This window comes from Mauremys reevesii, linkage group 10 (assembly GCF_016161935.1).
Source record: "Mauremys reevesii isolate NIE-2019 linkage group 10, ASM1616193v1, whole genome shotgun sequence".
Classification (NCBI taxonomy): Eukaryota; Metazoa; Chordata; order Testudines; family Geoemydidae; genus Mauremys; species Mauremys reevesii.
In genome coordinates, this window is record NC_052632.1 from 64,061,920 (window position 1) to 64,082,284 (window position 20,365).

Genomic DNA, 20,365 nt, shown 5'->3' on the forward strand with positions numbered 1-20,365 from the left:
CAACACATTTGATAGACAACTTTTGAGAATGGCTACACACCCACACATAAGTGTATTGAAGCATGAGAGAGGGGAGTGTGTGTTTGTTGTGGTCTTTATGTGATTTGTATGGACCAACAATCTTCTCCTAATCAGTTCATAAACGTTGGGACCAATCCCATATTCCTGCTGCTGGTATCATTCCTTTTTAGTTCACCAGGCATGCAAGATCAGGCCCCTGGGACAGTACTCTAGAGAAAGACTGCATATTTAGCTTTGCAGGAACTTGAATAAACAAGGATAGATTGGTATTTAGGTGGAGCCAAATAGACCTGAGAAGAGCTCTAACGGGTAAGCCCTGCTCCCATTGAAATCAATGGGAGTTTTGACATTGATTTCAGTGGTAGAAGGCTCGGATCCATAGAGTAGAATGGGTGTTCACCATGGTCTGCACGTCCAAGGAAGCTCTCAGCTTCTTGGTCTGCATTGGTACTTGTGGTATTCAATGTGTTTTGTTTGTTTTCCTTCAGAGTATGCATTTATAGGCCTGAAATACTGCACAACTTGTTTTTTCTCTCATCACATTTCAGTTCCTGGCTGCTGGAAATACAAGGAGAAGCAATGCAAGCCTGTAGGGTAAAGAAACACAAGTCCCACGTGCTGTTACAATCTGGCCTGGGAGAGCCACCTCTCTTTATTTCTCCAGTTTGAGAGGCATTATATCTGCTGCATGTCGGATGAGAATGCCAAGAGATTGGGGTGGAGGAGGCATAAGAATAAATTAGGAAACAGAGAGAAAACAGGGCTGGAGACAGTTATAGCTGGGTAGATATGGCATAGACCTGGACTGAACAATAGTCAGGAGGAAAGTGACAACGACTAATGCAATAGGGGCGAGATACAGACGTGGGTTTTCAGGAGACAGAAGGAGGTGTCTGAAAACACCCTGTGTGCGGCTGTACCAAATCTTTGGGCTCTGCTGGATGGTACTGAGCGTTCCTTAGAGTTCCCCTAAAAATGATCCTAAGAATTCTTCTCGAGGAAACCACCCGCCTTAAGTGGGTCAGGCACGGACGGGGTTCGAACCCGTGATCTTCGGTTTACGAGACCGACGCCTTACCACTTGGCCACCGCGCCTGCGTTAAAATCGCCGCTTGACAGGTATATATGCTGGCACCACTCCCGACAGGGCGTGTTCTCGAGATATTTCCGAGTGTGTGCGCAGCATTTAGTAATATCAGCTCCTCCCACCGTCAGTGGTCCGGGTCCGCATGCGCAATGGTTTGTTAATGCGCGCGCTCTTGTCTCGCTGCCCACTAGAGAGCCCGGGACAGGGGACGCTCCGCGGGGGCGGCTCACGCTCTGGCGTGGGGAGAGCGAGGGGGTGTTTCCCGCCCAGGCGGAGGCGGAGGCGGAGGCGGGGCCGGGGGGTGGGGCTGCTTTTACCCTAGATCAAATAGGGGAGGGTGTAAAATTCCCTCCCCTTCTTCCGTTAGCCGGAGGCGGGGCGTGGCGCGTCCCCTTCCTTCTAGGGGAACGGGTCCAGGGGCTACAGGGGGACCAGCGCTTGGCCCGCAGCCGGGGGGGGGGGTTTGCACACTCATGTTGCACACTCACGTTGCACAAGTGGGTGGTGAGGGGGGTGCCTGGCCGTCAGTGTGGGACGGGGGGAGACGTGGGAGACAGGTTTGGGGGTGAGGGGTCTCGGTTGAGGTGTGGGGATGGGGGTGTCACTTGAGATGCTTCCTCCTCAGTCTGCGTGGGGCAAAAGTCAGATTTCAGCGGGGGAGGTAGGTACCTCCTGAGAATTGCTGCAGTCGCAAACTTTCTGCACGGTAATTATTGTATGGAATATACAAATGTGACAAATATTATTGTTTGCCAGTAGATGTCACTCTTTATGTTAGTACGAAAGTATATACACAGCGCAAATCCATCTACTGCTTTTGTACAGTGTTATGACTTTCCTCAGGCTGAAAAATTCCCCTCTACAGGGTCCAGGGCCCCCTGGTGGGCAGTGAGCAGGTTTTTTTTTTTTGGGGGGGGGGGAGGTGCCAAGCAAGGCCATTGTTAGATTTGCTGGGGACCCAGGCAGAAAGCCAAAGTCTCACTACATGGGGTGAAACCCCCAAGGCTGCACCTGAAGCCTGAGCAATGTAGCTGTGGCGTGGGGCCCCAGGCAATTGCCCTGCTTGCTACCCCCTAATGCTTGCCCTGGTTTTTATATGCAGAAAACGAATTCTTGTGGCATGGGTAGACCATGGAGTTTTAATGGCATGTTGAGGGCAGGGGGGGGGGCTCAGAAAGAAAAAGTTTAAGAACCCCTACTCTAGTGCTAGGGCAAGGTTCAATCCCAACTCCATAGATCAGTGGTTTTCAAACTTTTTTTCTGTGGAAGAAAATTGTTGATGCCCATGACCCAGTGGAGCTGGGGATGAGGGGTTTGGGGTGTGGGAGGGGCTCAGAGCTGGGGCAGAGGGTTGGGGTGAGGGCTGCAGGGTAGGGCCAGGAATGAGGGGATCAGGGTGTGGGAGGGGGCCCTGTGCTGGGGCAGGAGGTTGGGATGCAGGAGGGGGTCTGGGCTGGGGCTGCATGCTTGGGTGGGGCTGGGATGAGGGGTTGGGGGGCTCAGAGCTGGGGCAGGGGGTTGGGGTGCGGGCTTACCTTGGGTGGCTCTTGGTCAGCATTGCAGCGCGGGTGGTAAGGCAGGCTTCCTGCCTGTCTTAGCACCGTGGACAATGCTGTGCCCTGGAAATGGCCAGCAGCAGGTCTGGCTCCTAGATGGAGGTGGCAAGCAGCTCTACACTGCTCTCGCCCGTAGGCCCCCCGCCGCTCCAATTGGCCAGGAAACGGCCAATGGGAGTGCGGAGCTAGTGCTCAGGGTAGGGGCAGTGTGTGGAGTCCCTTGGCCCCCCTGCCTAGGAGCTGGACTTGCTGCTGGCCACTTCCAGGGCGCAGCACAGTGTCAGAACAGGTAGGGACTATCCTGCCTTAGCTGGGCAGCACCGCTGATGGGACTTTTAACAGCCCGGTTGGCAGTACTGACAAGAGACGCCACAACCCAGTACTGGGTCGTGACCCGCAGTTTGAAAACCACCTCCATAGATCTTCCCTAAGCATATCTCTGAGGATAAATCAACAATCAGGTGTGATACTCTACTCAAACTCCTCATAGAGCATATATCTATGCATCATGTGGGAGTGAGCCTCCAAACTCGGGTCCATGGGCTTGTGGTAATGGGGCTCACACTAGTACTCTAAAAATAGCTGTGTAGACACTGAAGATTTGTGTCTGAATCTGGGGAAACTTTGAGAGCCTGAGCTCCAGCCCCAGCCACAAAGTTAAAGCACCATCTCTACAGCTGTTTTAAGAACACTAGCACAACCTCTGCTCCCTTGAGTCTGGATTCAGGCGGGAAGGCTTGCTCTCAGACACAGTGTAGATATGCCCAGAGAGATCCCATTAAATCCTCTGAGGAGAATTATCCCAGACACTCAAGTTAAGTTGTTTCCTTGGTTAATTTTGTAAAGTATGATCCTTCTGGTGCTGATGACAGACAAAATCAAAAGGTTCTACATGGTGCAATGAGTCTAAGCAAAATTAAGCTATCTCAGTAGTGATTGCCTATATTCAAGAGTAACCTTCCTTGCTCTCTTGGTGTATGAATCCTGAATCCCTGCTGTCCTCAAAAATAAAGGTCTAAATGAAGAACTGATTCATTGTCCAGTCAAGAAAAGAATTGCACATATTGGCATTACTTTATCACAATAAGTTTCCATCACAGAGAAACCATAATAATCTTGCATCTAATAGGAAATTTATATCCAAGGTCTTGAGAAACTCATGACCTCTAACATTTTTGTGGGTTAATTTTGGGCTTTTCCTGTATTTCCTGCCATGATCTCTTCTTGGAACTGTGGTGCTAGGAGCATACATTTTCTTAATGATTCTGCTACTTTTTTGAAAGTTTCCCATTTTTTCTGAATTATTTTCTTTTTTACGTGGAACTCAAGGAAATATTTAGTTTCTTCATTGTTGAATGATAAACTCTTTACATTTTCCATATGTTTCTCTTTTTACTCTGCGTATCCTAGATGGGTTTGGCATGGAGGCATCAGTAGGTTTCTGTGTCTGTAAGGGGAAACGCTACATACTTCTAATATGCCATTCAGGCTGATCTCTAACATGTTCTGGAATAAGTAGTATATCTAGTTCTGTGACTTCTCTTGCAGTCCCCATTGCTGGAATCACTGGAATTAGGAGTGATTGGAAGAAGGAGCCTTTGTCTGAGTAAGAGGGATTTTCCAGTGAGCCAAGTGATGTTTCTGTTTTATATTAAAATCAATATGCTAAAGAAAGTCTGTAAATGTCATCAATGCGATTCTTTCCATTGTGCCTCTTATATCAGTGAGAATTGGTTTTGGAAGTGGTTTCTTTTTGATAAGGGAATCCTCTCTGTAGACTTGTTTAACTGTTACAGAACTTGTTCCAGTTTTGATTGCAAGTGAAGTCTTAACAACATGAAAATATATTTTATCCTTTGACCCTCAAAGCTGAATTTTGGAAAAAATTTGTTCCTAATCGTTGAGGATTTGAATTGGGATTCATTTGCTGGTAGCAATCCATTTTCTATGTGATGCATTGTTTTCCTTACAAGATACTCTTCAGGAAATGCCAGAGTGGCTAATAGAAGAATTTTTTTTTCTTGATTCTGCACAGGAAAATCACTGTATTCTGGGGGATTAACAGTTGTATAATTCTGGTACATGAGGTTTATTTTTCTGAAACCACTAAACCAGTTCAGGCTTTTAAAATGAGACCAGATTTAAGATGATGATGTCACACTGGATGAGTAGTTGAACTCTCTTGCAAATAGAAAAATGTTTGCTTTTTGTATGTTCCGCAGATAAAAAAAAAAAAATCATCCAGGTACCAATTTTCACTCTTGATGTGTAGCTGAAGAATTCATGTACGTCTTCCAAAGTTCTTCAAAACTGCTGAAAAGTAAAAAAACAAACACAAAAGACAACCCCCATCCCGATTTTACAAATCCAGAGAGATTAATAGGTATATTTCCTCTAACCTTTTTGTTTAGTCTTTAAAAGTGCCACATACATATTTCTAAATTTGTTAAGGTGATTAAACTGAGTTTTTGTCCCATTAATTGGAAAGGAAAATTGGATGTTATAAGAAACAAGTACAGTGTTTACAAGAAGGAAGATATTAATGTACCATCCTACTACAAAACTTCATTCATGTGTATATATAATTATTAATTCCTGGGATAGCTGTATTTTTCTTTACAGAGTGTATTTCACTTCATAAAGTGAGTACCTCAACTGAATCTCAGAACATACTACTTTTCATTCCAAGGAATTTTTTATTTCTTATTTCACAGAGAAAATCTCCTGTGTCTGAGGAGGTCTAATAGATAACCAAGAACAGTCCTTCCTCTCAGACCAAATACAGATGGTTGTTATAGACCAGTGGTCCCCAACCTTTTCATCTGGCGAGTGCCAGACGAAGGACTGTGGCGGTGGTGGAGCATCCACCGAAATGCCGCCGAATTTCTGCGGCATTTTGGCGGCAACGCCTCTCGATGACGCCGCATTTCGGCGGATGCTCCACCACTGGCCAGGATGCAGGTGCAGGCACCGCGTTGGGGACCCCTGTTATAGACTGTTGTTACTATGTCACCAAAGCCCTTACCTGCATAGTCCTGTAAGGTCATATTATTCAACATCTATAAGTAGCTGTTGGTGAGACATGAGCTGAAGTGCCAGCAGATGCAGATGACACCTAGCTCTACAGTTCCTGTACATCAGTGGTTCTCAAGCAGGGGTACACAGAGATCTTCCAGGGGGTACATCAACTCATTTAGATATTTGCCTAGTTTTACTACAGGCTACATAAAAAGCACTACAAATTAAAATTTCATACAATGACTTATTTACACTGCTTTATATACTGTATACTGAAATGTAAGTACAATGTTTATATTCCAATTGATTTATTTTATAATTATGTGGTAGAAATGAGAAAGTGAGCAATTTTTCAGTAATAGCATGCTGTGATACTTTTGTATTTTCATGTCTGATTTTTAGTTTTTAAGTGAGGTGACACTTGGTGTATGCAAGATAAATCAGACTCCGGAAAGGGATACAGTAGTCTGAAAAAGTTGAGAGCCACTGCTCTACATCAAACTTAAACAGCAGTGTAACAGGTTTTTAGTGTTTGCTTGAAACACCTCTACAATTTTTGAAGGTGTTGATGCTACTGGGGAAAATGTTAAGTGTCTTTTGCTGACTCACTCTCATTCATATCTCAACACTCCATCCAGATATAAGGGGGAGAGAATCTAGGCTGTGGGCTGAGCTTTCCCAAAGAAGGAAACTGAGCCCTGGTCTACACTGCGGGGTGGGGGGAGGGGAGAGGGGAAGACAGAGAGGGTCGATCTAAGTTAAGCAACTTCAGCTAGGTGAATAACACTGCGGTGTCTTCACTACGGTGAGTCGACTGCTGCCGCTCCCCCATCGACTCTGTCTGCACCTCTCGCCAAGCCAGAGTACAGAAGTCAACGGGAGAGCACTTGGGGATGATTTATTGCGTCTAAACTAGATACGATAAATTGATCCCGGCTGGATTGATTGCTGCCCGCCGATCCGGCCGGCAGTGAAGAAGTACCCTGAGAAGCAGCTGTGCCTAGGAGAAGGTATGAACTAAAATGCATCTTCTTCTTCTTTTTTTTTTTAATAAAGTCATTCCTGTGGAAGAGGATGAGTTTTTAAAGCAGTTTTCTCAGTGTGTGGATGCTGTCTAAAGCTGAACCCAGGCAACACCTAGCTGACTCTGGAATAAAAAGGAAAGTCCACTTCTCCTACTAACACTTTTTTGTATTCCTCCGTGTCACCTCTATTTATGGAGGGAAAAAAACTCTGACAAAATCCATAAAGCCATCATGTTGTTCTCCTTCAAATGCTTCCTGAAGACTTATCTCGGCTCTGAAGCTTCCAAAACAATGCTGTCTAGCAACGGTTAGGCAGGTGGCAAGCTGTCACCTATGCAAAACATGCTTGTTTCACTGTTACTTGTCTCGCCCACACCTACATTTGTTTTATCTACTTGTTGCAGCTCATGTCTTGGCATGAGCCTAGAGCGTGAGTGAGCTCCTTGGCTCAGGGTCTGACTTCGTGTTACATGTTTGTACTGCACATAGTCCAGTGGGGCCTCACTCCGTGATATTGGGGCCCTGCTACTGTAATATAAATAATAATTCATAAAGCTTTAATATACAGTTATAAACCTATGTTTATGAATGGAAAGAAGCAAATGAACAGCCAACAGTAACATTTTGGAACTAATCTAAATGTTCAGCAAGGTTTGGAATTGGTTCTAAGCACTTTCTGGAGCATAGTTTATTTTTTCCAGATTGTTTTACTGATATTTAACTGCTTTAACCTGTGGTGATTTTGTGACATGTTCTTTTCATTCTGTTTTCCAGGGAGATTGAGTTGATTTGCAGTTTAAAATTCAGATTTCAGAAAGATGAGACAAAGGTTTGTTGATAAAATAGCTCATTTAAAAGAAAAATGTTTTGTATACACTTTGAAGTTTTGTGTTCCTTTAGTATCATTGTTAAGGCATCATGAACTAATCAATTATCAGATAGCAATCAATCCAAAACAAGATATGTCTTGCTCACAAGATGTTATGAATGTAATGTCATAACTGCAGTTTTGATTATATTGGAAGATTAAAGAGGGTTATTAGCATATACTCAGGAATAAGATATCCTATCTGCGTGACTAATATGGCCTCAAATACTGTCTCTGATTCCTGTTTATGTGCCAGCCAGTCTTGTCAAGAGTTTTGACAACTAGCTTATATTCAAGTGGTGGATAACCAGTCAGAAAGCATGGCAGACTTGCCACAAATCAAGTGGATACTCAAATCAAAAACAAGTTAATTCAGATGTGGATATGTCTTGGTGCCAGTGATGTACTGCCCGTGTTTTAAAGAAGAGGCTCCTACAAATATTTTTTCCCTTAGTCTGTGATAAACACCCTATGCTGGGTTTGGAGGGTTCAGCAGAGAGGCAGAAACAGGGTTTTGTTTGGGTTCCTGTTTAGACAACAAGGCTTTCTAAACCATAAACCATACTTTACTGGAAATACTTATATTTGTTTCTGAAAAATATGTGTATAGATGTTTGAGTCTTTTTTTATATATATTATGTTTTTTCTAAATATATATAATATTTTATTTTATATTTTTTATATATTTTTCTAAAATTATTCTTGCAAGCATCACTCATTAATTCTGTCTTTGCTCCTCATTCATGGAGATATTTCATACCAGTCCTGCACTTATGGTGCATCTTACAGTGCCTTCTACTTAATTCAGTCACTAGTTAATGTGGCATTCTGCTTCATCTGATGAAAATCCAAGGAACTAAGTCATTTTATTAAAAATGAAACTTTAATATTTATTTTGAGTTTTATTTTAACCAGATAAAATTCAGAGAGTGACTATGTAATCTTAAAACACTCTGTCGGAACACTGCCAAAAATAAAAACGTGTCTGCATTAGTACTGCTACAAGGCATGATCATGAGAGAGACCTAACTGATACTTAGGGACATTTTTAATGAAATGTTATTGACAACTTTAATGGAATGAGGCCCATGGTTGTGGTCTTTCTGTGTCTCCTTCAAATAGTTACATTTGATGTCAGAATATGAGGTTCAATAATTATATTTTTTTGCCTTCCATTAGAAGCCTTGAAGAACTTTTTAGGCATTAATTATTTAATTAGTACCTATTAAGTATTGCAACACCCTTTTGAGACATATGGGTATTATCTCTATTTTACAAGTGAAAACGTTTATGCACAGAGAAGTTATTACTGAAATTTTGAGATATAGATACCTAAAGTTAGCCCCCTACAGCTGTATATAGGCACCTAAATAAGTGGCCTGGTTTTCAGGAGGAGCAAAGCAACTGCAGCTGCCAATGAAGTCTGTGGGAGTTTGACACCTCTTTAAACAAAACAAACAAAAAAGTACTGACTCTTCTGGTGCTGATTGAACAAACCATTTAAGTCTGTTCTTAAAGTTCAGCAAAGCATATATGCTTTGCTGGATTAGGGGTTTAAATGTAAGCACCCAAGTTTGAAAGTTTTGTCTTCAATGTCTTCTTCAAGGGCCCAGGGTGAGTCAGTAGCAGATCCTGTAACACAGGCCTGCACAACTCGTAAAGCGGCGAGGGCCACATTACTCCAAAGAAAACAGCTGAGGGCCAAAACCTCCTGGCCCCACGGAAACACCCTGCCCCAGAGCCGCCCAGCCCTGCAGAAACAAACCCTCCTTCCCCAGCACCGCCCCACCAAAACAGCTGTGGGCCAAAAAGGAAGGTTGGGGGTGGGGAGGTGATACTTTATTTTAAATCAACCAGGGGCTCCCAGCTGAAGAGGTGGCTGGGAGCCCTCAGGGTCTAATTAAAGGGCCCGGGGCTCCGGCAGCTGGGGGAACCCGGCAGGGCCGGCTCTAGGTTTTTTGCTGCCCCAAGCAAAAAAAAATGTGGCTGCCCCTTGTCCCAGCCCTGGGCTCCCGCCTGTCCCCGCTTGCTGCCCCACTCCTGGGCTCTCCCTTCCCCCCCACACCCTGCAGCCCCAGCGCTGGGCTTCCCCCTTTCCTGCCCACCAGTGCCCTCCCCACACCCCGCTGCTGCCCCAGCCCTGGGTCACTGGTAACTCGCTCCCAGGGCGGATCATTCAGCAGGAATTTTGGATGTGCACAAAACACAGACAGGATTGGTTCCCATATGGTTACAGAGCTGCAGTAAAGTGGAACAATTTTCAACTTGTGTGATTGGAGGATATCTGGATGCATATTATAAGACTGTCCTCCATAAATGAGGAAAAGTTGAGGTGCCTTTATTATTCTTTTGTTCCACTCTTTGTTTCTATGGGGAATTTGCCAATGCAATATCACTGTCTTCCTTTCAAACAAACAAAAAGGCAGTGGCTGTTGAAAACAGCAGTTCCAGTCCTAATAAGCATTTCTTGCTCAATTTTATCCTACTTTTTCTACAGCAAGTTACAGAGGATCAGTATATTTGATTTGGGAGAAATGAAGTAACAGCTGCCCAAACTGAGCTTGAGCACTCCTGAATTTTGAGGTGTTCAAATCTGGAAGGCAGATGCTGGGGGGGATGGTGGGGCTGTGGGCTCCATGGGGGAGCATGGCAGCAACTGTCTGGAGCTGCACAGAGCCAGACACGCTGGTCTGAGTGGCACAGTAAGGGGGCTGGGGATTGAAGAAGGGGCAGTCAAGGGACAGGGAGCGGGGGGGTTGGATGGGGCGGAGGTTTGGAGGGGCAGTCAGGGGACAGGCAGCAGTTGGATAGGCATGGGAGTCCCAGGGGTTTATCAGGGGACAGGTAGGGGGTGGGGTCCTGGGGGGAAGTTGGGGTCTCAGGAGGGGGCAGTTGGGGACAAGGAGAATGGAAGCTTAGATAGGGGCTAGGGTCCTGGGGGGCAGTTGGGGCAGGGGTCTGGGGAAGGAGCAATCAGGCCACGGGCTGGAATTCAAAGGGCTCTGGGCTGCGGCAGCCGCGGGGAGCCCTGAACCCTTTAAATCCCAGCCGCGGCTGGGAATCTCTGCGGGCAGCCCAGAACCGTTTGATTCCCAGCCGCGGCTGGGATTTAAAGGGCTCAGGGCTCCCCATGGCTGCGGGCAGCCCAGAGCGCTCTGACTCCTGGCCGCGGCTGAGATTTAAAGGGCTCAGGGCTCCCTGCTGCTGCGGGCAGCCCAGCAGAGCCCTTTGAATCCCAGCCCCGGCTGAGATTTAAAGGGCTCAGAGCTCCCCACGGCTGCGGGCAACCCAGAGCCCTCTGACTCCCGGCCGCAGCTGAGATTTAAAGGGCTCAGGGCTCCCTGCGACTGCGGGCAACCCAGAGCCCTTTAATCTCAGCCGCGCCAGGAGTCAGAGGGCTCAGCTCCCCACGGCTGCGGGCAGCCCAGAGCCCTCTGACTCCCGGCCGCAGCTGAGATTTAAAGGGCTCAGGGCTCCCTGCGACTGCGGGCAACCCAGAGCCCTTTGATTCCCTGCTGTGGCCGGGATTCAAAGGGCTCTGGGCTGCCCGCAGAGCGCCGTGTGCGGGGGATTTAGAATCCCCCCGCGGGCCGCACAGTGAGGCTCTGCGGGCCGCATATTGTGCAGGCCTCTTGTAACAGAACTGAGAAGTCTTGGGCCTCAGTCCACAAAGGGACTTAAGCACCTAAATGTGGGATTAGGTTCCACTGTGATCCACAAAACTCCTGCTGAATCTTGTAGGCACCTAAACACACTCATTTCCTAAAGTTCTGTCTCTGGGCACATGCACCGCTGCCTCACTCTAAGCATCCAGCCACCTGTCTCCTACTTATGTCCGAGAGTGACCTTCAACCAGATTAAGATGGACATTTGCCATCCTAAGCTGTGTGTGATGCCTGCGCTAGTAGGCAGGTTCAGCAGTGCCTAACAGAACAGATCCCATTCAAAATCTGGGTGGAGCTGATGGTGCTGCTGCCACCACTACCTACTTTAAAACTTTTGCCCCAGTAGTTAGAGCACACACCTGAGATGTGGGAGACCCAGGTTCAATTCCCTTCTATACCTTAGGGGGAGAGAGGATTTATACAGGGCTTTCCCACCTCTCAGGAGAGCACTGAGAGATATTCTGATGAAGGGTTCCTTCATTCTCGTCTGTTGAAGCTGTACCACTATGGATAAATAATTAGAGTGATTGAAGAAGGAGGACTGGACCTCCCACATGGGTGCCCTACCCACAACTGAACTACAGAGTCATATATATATATAATTTTTTTTCTCTTTCTCTCCCCTTCCCCCCAATGTTCCCCATCTGTAAAATGGAGTTAGTGATATTTCCTTTCTCCCACTTACTCCACCTCCTCTTGCCATTTTGTGTGGAGTGAAGCAGGCACCTAACTGCAAGAAATTGCTTAGGCTCCCAAGCTGCCTGACTCTAGGAAATGTTTTCTCATTTGTTGATCACCAAGTAGATATAGGTGCCTCACTTATTGGTATCTCTCATTGGCTAGCTTAGGCAGCTCCTCACCTTGTGTGGATCTCAAGTCTATGGTGCCTCTGTCTGCCCATTTGTTGTATAGTGAGCCTAGGTGTCTAACTCAGGGTTTGTGGATCTCAACATTGTTCCTGTGATTTTCTAGGCAATAGAAGTTGGGCATAAACAAAGCACCCCCATCTCAGCCGCACTGCAGAAAGAAGGTGTTTAACCCAAAGAAACACAAAAAAAGTACACAGGGTCTGATTTTTTATTTACATGAAAAACATATTCAAACAGACGTTAAAATGTATTTGATGGTGTCAGCTGTTTTTTCCAGTTTCATCCCAAAAGTTCTTTTGAAGTCTCAGAATTATATTTTCAGGGCTGCTTACACATACCGTCACACTCCTGGCTTAGAACTGTAAGTGCTGCTTGAGTCCAGTGCTACAGAGTGGCAGATAAGGGAATGGGGAATGGTAAAGGTATGGTTGATACTGTTGGGAATGAGGTTAGTAGCATTTATAGAAATGGGGAGGTATTCAAGGGAGAAGGTAGTTTTCCTGTGTTATTCACTGAAGGGAGGAGAAAAAAAATCTCAGCAAAGGCTTAGTTATTTATATGGTCAAGTTCACAGAACACAATTTTGGTTCATAAAGGCACTAGAATTAGGTGGGTGGGGGTATAGTTCTGTATTGCTTAAATTGACTAATAAAAAGCCCAGTTCTCTTCTAATGTGTCTATATAATTTTACACAAAAAAAGATATGAAAAGTTTATAGTTGCAAAGTCAAGCACTAAACGTTAGAAAATGTCAGACGTAAGGTTCCCTATGCAACCTTAGTTTGATCCCTTGTGCATATGAATTACGATACCATCTTTATTTACACGATACACCATTTTTTCCACCTAGTCTCTTCCTGCACCCCCTTTCCCGCAAGGTTTCTCAACCAATTTCAGCTCTGTCTACCTCCCCCACCTCCCTCCCTGACTACCAGTCCCCCATTCCCTTCTCCTTGTCCCATTCCACTCACTACACACACCCATCGCGCAATCAAGCTCATGTCCCCTTTGGATTAAAAGCAAGGCTGTTTCTTCGCTTCTATACTGTTGGGCCCCGTAGGTAGGGCATTGAAAGGACAGAGATTTTATCTGCACAACTCTGACAAGTCTCTACTGAGTATGTATGATCTGAGATAATTCACAGACTTGTAGTTTGCCCTGATTTGGGATTGTAAAAGCCACATTCCTGACATCAGAACTCCTTGCCAAATTTCAAGTCCCCCCTACAAAAGGTGGATGTGCTACAGCTTGTTAACAAAAGGGCTGTACACCTTTTTTAGCATGAGTAAAACAATATATTTTTGCCCTAACATCATTTTTGAAAATGGCTGAATGGTTTTAGCTGGAATTAAAAATATATATATTTATTAGCGCAAGGCAGACACCCAGTATGGAAAATTTCAGCCCAAATGATTAAAAACTGGTAATGTTATAAGCAACTGAAAAGAGTTTTATAACTTTTACTTTTCAAACCTGGTTAGTTTGTACCTATGTTCTTGATCAATTACATCCTATACCAAAACTTACCTTGTTTCCTGTAAACATGGCTCATCAGCTTCCATGAGCCAGCATTCTGCAGTGGAGATGTTTTTTCTGTAAGACAATAGGTGACTAATCTTGCTGCTGCAAGTCTAACTACTGCTTGTCAGATGTGGTGTCTCTTTATTTGTGTCAGTGCTGTTACTTCCACATCATTTACCACTGAGATATCCATGTTAGCTAGAATGAATGTTTCCTCTGTAGCTAAAAGAGGGAGAAAGCCATGTTTGGGTTGCTGCAGGAGCTCTAAGGTTCCCACCTCTTTTAAGCATCAGCAGAGCTGAAGGAGAATCATGCCAGAAACAAATGAAGACTCTGAGTGCTGTCAAAAAAAACAAGCATAGCAATCTGCACATGGTGGCCAGACTGATGTCTCACAAGGCTAACACGCCAGAAGCCATGAAGTTATGTCTACACTGGAAAAACCAACCAACCAACCAACAAACAAACAAAACCCACTGAAACACTGCATGCAGAGTCAGAGTCCAGGTCAGCTGACTTGAGATTGTGCTACAGGGCTAAAAACAGCAGTGTAGATGTTCCCACACAGGCTGGAGAGAAACATCTAGACTGTTGGTTTTAGCCCTGTATAAACATGAGCTCTGACCCAGGGTCACAGGACCCTGCGGGGCTGGAGGGTCTGAGTCTGTGTTAAGCTGGGACCTAGGGTCCAAGCCTTATTGCTTTCCTGTGTGCACATGGTTCCAACTTGACTTAGGTCCCAGAAGTGCAGTGGATGTATCTCAGAGTTCCTGGTGGCAGAGAAGCAGCACTGCAGGCAGCCAGCACAGGGGCCGGAAGTTCCATGAGTGCCTGGCCAAACACACTCCCCCTTCCCGCTGTGGCTCCTCACTGCAGCACGAAGCTTATCTGGAGCAGGGAGCAAAGCTGACAAGTGGGAGGTGGTTCCCAACCACCAGGATGCTGGGAGTCATCCCTTCCGCGCTGTGCTGAGCCGGGAGCTCTGCTGCTCCCTCTGCAGGGCAGCACTTGATCCCTGCTCTGCTCTATGGCCCTTTCTCCCATGGCCCTCCAACCTCCCTGGGACTGCATGGGCATGGGCATCTAGGCAGTGTGCACTATGAGGGTGGCGAGTGGAAGCCAGCCCCAAAACTTACCTGCAGCCTCCCAGGGATCCCTTATCCCTGCCTCTTGAGGTCTGTTGGGTGCAGGAATAAGGGATCCCTGGGGGAAGGTGCTGGAGCACATTGCGCCCCAACCGCTGGGGATGCACTTCACTGCACTGCAGCCAGTAGTAGCCATGCTGGGGTGTATGTATTTTTCCTCTGAAACCTACATTTTATGTCAAACTTCAAAACAAACAAAAATAAATAACCAATCGAAAACAACTTCATTAAACATTCAGTTTTAAAAATTAAGACTTGCAAAGTTTTATTTTAATAGTTTGGCAGCCCTGGAGACTGATGTCCTATTTATCCTGAGAACAGGTGCACATTTTCCTGCCTGTGTGACTGAGCTTAGAGGTGGAGAGCCCAATTCTCAGATTAGATGGTAGTTCAGTATAAAGTCTTCACAGACTGCAGTCATTCCACAGAGACAACCACCAAGGAACTAATTATTATGGCACCAGAGTCCCATCAGTAGCACTGTCACAGATAGGATGGGCAGTAGAGTTTTTCCACAGTGCAACATATTCACTGGGCTAGAGTGTTGACACTGGGGACGTGGGGGGTGTTTGGAATTTCCAGCTTACCTCTGAGGGAAAAATGTGAGCTGTTACTGAAACCACTCACCTGTAAGAGAAAAGCCTTATTGTTATGAAACACACTGCACTACTTGTTTGAAATGCAGTAAACATAACAAGTCATCGGAGTATATTTGAACTGAATTATTCTGGAGACTATAGACAAGATTTTCCGAAGTGGCTAGTGATTCTAGGAGCCCAACTTGCAATATGTTAAAGGAGCCTGATTTTCTGAAAATGCTGAGCACCCAACCTCTGAAAGGTTAGACCTCTTTAAAATATCTTAACTTGGACACCCAAAAATCACAAGTAACTTTAACATCTTGGCCTATAACTGTGCTCTACGAATGGTTAAGTTCAAACAGAGGTGACATATAGTAGGGAATTCAGATCTTGCAGTTATTGCCTCCTTTCTCAGTCAGAGATTTTTGGAGAGATTTTAGACTGCCAGTAGAATAGCAGGGGTCCCCACATACATACTAGGAGCTCAGTCTGAGGGTTTTGTCATTTTAGTCAACAACAGTTAGAGCCAAAGAGGGAGTTCTGCAAATTCCTCCTGACCCCAGTTCAGTTCATAATTAAAAATCAAGCAATTCTGGTTCGTTTGATCCTGCATGCTTTGTTCTCTCTCCTTCCTGGTGCCCTGTTCTGCTACTCCTTTTCGGTGACTTCAAGTGAAATAAAAGATTTTCACTGAAAGGTAGCCTTGGTCTACACTACGAGTTTAGGTCGAATTTAGCAGAGTTAGATCGATTTTTTACCCTGCACCCATCCACACGACAAAGCCATTTCTGTTGACTTAAAGGGCTCTTAAAATCAATTTCGGTATGCCTATCCGATGAGGGGATTAGCGCTGAAATTGACCTTGCTGGGTCGAATTTAGGGTAGTGTGGATGCAATTCGACGGTATTGGCCTCCAGGAGCTATCCCACAGTGCTCCATTGTGACCGCTCTGGACAGCACTCTCAACTCTGATGCACTGGCCAGGTAGACAGGAAATGCCCTGCGAACTTTTGAATTTCATTTCCTGTTTGCCCAGCATGGAGAGCTGATCAGCACAGGTGACCATGGAGTCCCAGAATCGCAAAAGAGCTCCAGCATGGACCGAACGGGAGGTACTGGATGTGATCGCTGTATGGGGAGATGAATCCGTGCTATCCAAACACCACTCCAAAGGACAAAATGCCAGAATATTTGAAAGAATCTCAAAGAGTGTGAAGGACAGAGGCCATAACAGGGACCTGCAGCAGTGCCGCATGAAACTTAAGGAGCTGAGGCAAGCCTACCAAAAAAACAGAGAGGCAAATGGCCACTCCGGGGCAGAGCCCCAGACATGCTGCTTCTATGATGAGCTGCATGCCATTCTAGGGGGTGCCCCTACAACTACCCCACCCCTGTGCTTTGACTCCATCAATGGACTCTCATGCAACAGGGATGGGGATTTAGGGGGAGGAGGAGGAGGATGTTGAAGTTAGCACACAGCAAGGAAGCGGAGAAAACGTTTTCCCCGACAGCCAGGAACTGTTAATCACCCTGGACCCAATACCCTCCCAACCCACCCAAAGCGGGCTCACAGACCTTGAAGGTAGCGAAGGCACCTCTGGTGAGTGTACCTTTGTAAATATTGTACATGGTTTAAAAGAACGCGTGTTTAATGATTAATTTGCCCTGAAGACTTGGGATGCATTCGCGGCCAGTACAGCTACTGGAAAAGTCTGTTAATGTGTATGGGGATGGAGCGGGAATCCTCCAGGGACATCTCAGTGAAGCGCTCCTGGATGTACTCCCAAAGCCTTTGCAAAAGGTTTCTCGGGAGGGCAGCCTTATTCCATCCTCCAGTAGCACGTAGTCTGGAATCATTGCATAACAAAGCATGGCAGCGTATGGTCCCAGTGTTTGCTGGCATTCAAGCAACATCTGTTCTTTATTTCTCTGTGTTATCCTCAGAAGAGTGATCTCATTCATGGTCACCTGGTTGAAATAGGGGAATTTTATTAATGGGACATTCAGAGGTGGTCTTTCCTGCTGGGCTGTTCACCTGCGGCTGAACAGAAACCATCCTCAATGTTAGCCACGCGGTGAAGGAGGGGTGAAGCGATCATCCCAGAGAATAGGGTGGGGTGGAGGGCTTTAGTTGGGTTTGTGCTGCACGTTAACCCAAAAACCGCAGCCCCGCCTTTTAAATGGCCAATCCAACGGGTGCTTGGTATGGGACATGAGGGCGCAGCTGTTTGAAACCATTCCCACATATTATGAAGGTTAAAGAAGCCAAAAGACTGTGGCTTACCATGGCTGCCTGCAAGCCGAATTCTGTTGCCTGCCGGCCCTGCGTGTGTGATCTCTCACACCAAACCGGCAGGCCCTCAATATGAGAGTCAAAATGCGACCTCCCACACTGAAAGAGCCCAGCAGAATGTGTGGAGGCAGATAATGTCAGAGTGCAGGAAAGCACAAAATGAACACAAGGACAGGAGGCACAAGCAACAGGACAGGAGGGACCAGCGAGAGGAGATGTGGCGTCAGCGTGATGAAAGGAGGCAGGAAGCAATGCTCAGGCTACTCAAGGATCAAACTCATATTCTCCGGCGTATTGTTGAGCAGGACAGGCAGCAGGGGGAACACAGACCGCTGCTGTAGCCCCTGTGTGACCAACTGCCCTCCTCCCCAAGTTCCATAGCCTCCTCACCCAGACACCCAAGAATGTGGGGAGGAAGGGGCCCTCCGGCCACCCAACCACTCCACCCCAGAGGACTGCCCAAGCAACAGAAAGCTGGCATTCAATAAGTTTTGAAGTGCAGTGTGGCCTTGTCCTTCCCTGATTCCCTCCTCCCCCACCTCTCCCAGGCTACCTTGGCAGTTATCCCCCCATTTGTGTGACAAAGTAATAAAAAATGCATAAATTTTGAACAATGACTTTATTGCCTCTGCAAGCAGTGATCAAAGGAGGGAGGGGAGCGGAGGGCAGTTGGCTTACAGGGAATTAGAGTGAACCAAGGAGGCAGGTTTTTAATCAAGGAGAAACAAACAGAACTTTCACACCGTAGCCCTGTCATGAAACTGGTTTTCAAAGTTTCTCTGATGCACACTGTGCACTGCTATGCTCTTCTAGTCACCCTGGTGTCTGGCTGCACATAATCAGCGGCCAGGCAATTTGTCTAAACCTCCCACCCTGCCATAAATGTCTCCCCCTTACTCTCACAGAGGTTGTGGAGCACACAGCAAGCACTAATAATGATGGGAATATTGGTTTTGCTGAGGTCTAACCGAGTGAGTAAACTGCACCAGTGCGCTTTTAAACATCCAAAGGCACATTCTACCACCATTCTGCACTTACTCAGTTTATAGTTGAACAGCTCCTGACGACTGTCCAGGCTGCCTGTGTATGCTTCGTGAGCCAAGGCATTAAGGGGTAGGCTGGGTCCCCAAGGATAACTATAGGCATTTCAACATCCCCCACAGTTATTTTCTGGTCTGGAAAGTAAGTCCCTTGCCCCAGCCGTTGACACAGACCAGAGTTCCTAAAGAACTCGATTGCAACACAGCTCTGCCAAATCCAGAATCATCCCTGGCCTGCTGGATGATGGCGTAACGCATCGTGAAATGGATTTTTTCATGGCCAGTGGTTTTAATTAAAACTTTTTTCACCAACACTGGTTACCATTCTGTTGCTCAGGAGATCGAATATCATTGGTGTTTCGTCCATATTTCCTATTTGTGACAGTTCAAATGCATATTCCTTTTGATATTTTATAATAAACCTTTGGAAAGATTTGATTTTTTCTTCCACATCTCTAGGCAGCTTTTGCTCATTGATAAAGACAGAGACCATGATGGTTCATGAAGCGAGTACACCAACCCGCTGATGCGACAAACATGGACGGCTTTACTGTAGTTGTCGTCTTTCGATATTTGCAGAACACGCAGATGAATTCCAGTTCTACTGACAATGTACCTTTTTGTCGACATTCAACAACCCAATTATTGAGATCTTTCTCTAGCTCAGGAAATGAAGCGCACCTCATTGGACATTTTTCTTGCTTCTTGGCATGTCTTTTAGTGTTTTATTTTTTCTCCATTCTCTTACTTGCTTCTCATTGATACAGAATTCACTAGCAGCGGCACAATTATTGTTTGCGTCTGTATATTCAACAACTTTAAGTTTGAATGCTGCATGATAGGAAGACCTTTTTCTTTTGATTTCACCGTTCCTTTTAAATACTAGTATGAAAATAGATTATTATTGTAGTTACAGATTTTGTAGGACTTTATATAGGAATTTCACCTGCTTTAATCACTGTCAAATTATTATTGTTCTTTGTTTATTTCAAAGCAGCCCTGTAGATTGGCATGTCTGTGGGGATAACAATTTTATTAGAGGTTCCATCAATTCTGCATGTTACATTTTCATATTGGCTTGAGACTTATGAGGTTCATTTCAAGCCAATCTAGTCCACTAAACAAAGCCTTTGCAACTTTAAAAGGCTGCAGTATTGACATCAATAAATGGGTCGGCAAACTTTGGCTCCCGGGTTGTCAGGGTAAGCGGCTGGTGGGACGTTTTGTTTACCTGGAACATCTGCAGGCATGGAGCCCCTTAGCTCCCTGTGGCCGTGGTTCGCCATTCCCAGCCAATGGGACAGTGCTAGGTCAGTGGACGAATTCTTCCACTGACCTAGCTACTACCTCTTGGGATGGTGGATTAACTATAGTGATGGGAGAACCCTTCCCGATGCTTTAGTGAGCCTACACTGAAATGCTACAGTGGTGCAGCTGCAGCATTTTAAGTATAGACATACCCTAAATCCATAGTTTTTAGTGTCCTGTAGCGTTATGAATTTAAGTCCCCAGACTTACCTTCTGAAGGTGTTGTGTAGGTGTCTATTGAGGACAAAGAACGAGAGGTCAGATATGGAGTGATTGCTTTGTGAAAAGTGACTGCACATAGGGTATTATTGTCATTAATTATTTTTGTGTGATTTTCATCCACATAGTTGTTTTGGGACTTTCGATGCA

General features: G+C 45.8%; 1 long non-coding RNA gene and 1 other non-coding gene across 4 annotated transcripts in view; one reads left to right on the plus strand and one right to left on the minus strand.

Annotated features, from left to right (window-relative positions):
* Window positions 1-1,044: 1,044 nt before the first annotated feature.
* TRNAT-CGU lies at window positions 1,045-1,116 on the minus strand. Its single transcript has one exon. It is a non-coding gene; the product is annotated as a tRNA-Thr (tRNA).
* A 101-nt stretch (window positions 1,117-1,217) lies between these two features.
* Window positions 1,218-20,365, plus strand: part of LOC120373197 — a 38,569-nt gene continuing 19,421 nt past the window's right edge. Inside the window, exons 1-5 of one of the 3 annotated variants that reach the window (XR_005585440.1) lie at window positions 1,218-1,260; window positions 1,734-1,814; window positions 4,213-4,270; window positions 4,887-5,047; window positions 7,482-7,536. This is a non-coding gene — a long non-coding RNA (uncharacterized LOC120373197). Of the gene's footprint in view, window positions 1,261-1,692; window positions 1,815-4,212; window positions 4,288-4,886; window positions 5,048-7,481; window positions 7,537-20,365 lie in introns of those variants that run through there. The other 2 variants (XR_005585439.1, XR_005585441.1) reach the window with 2 other exon arrangements.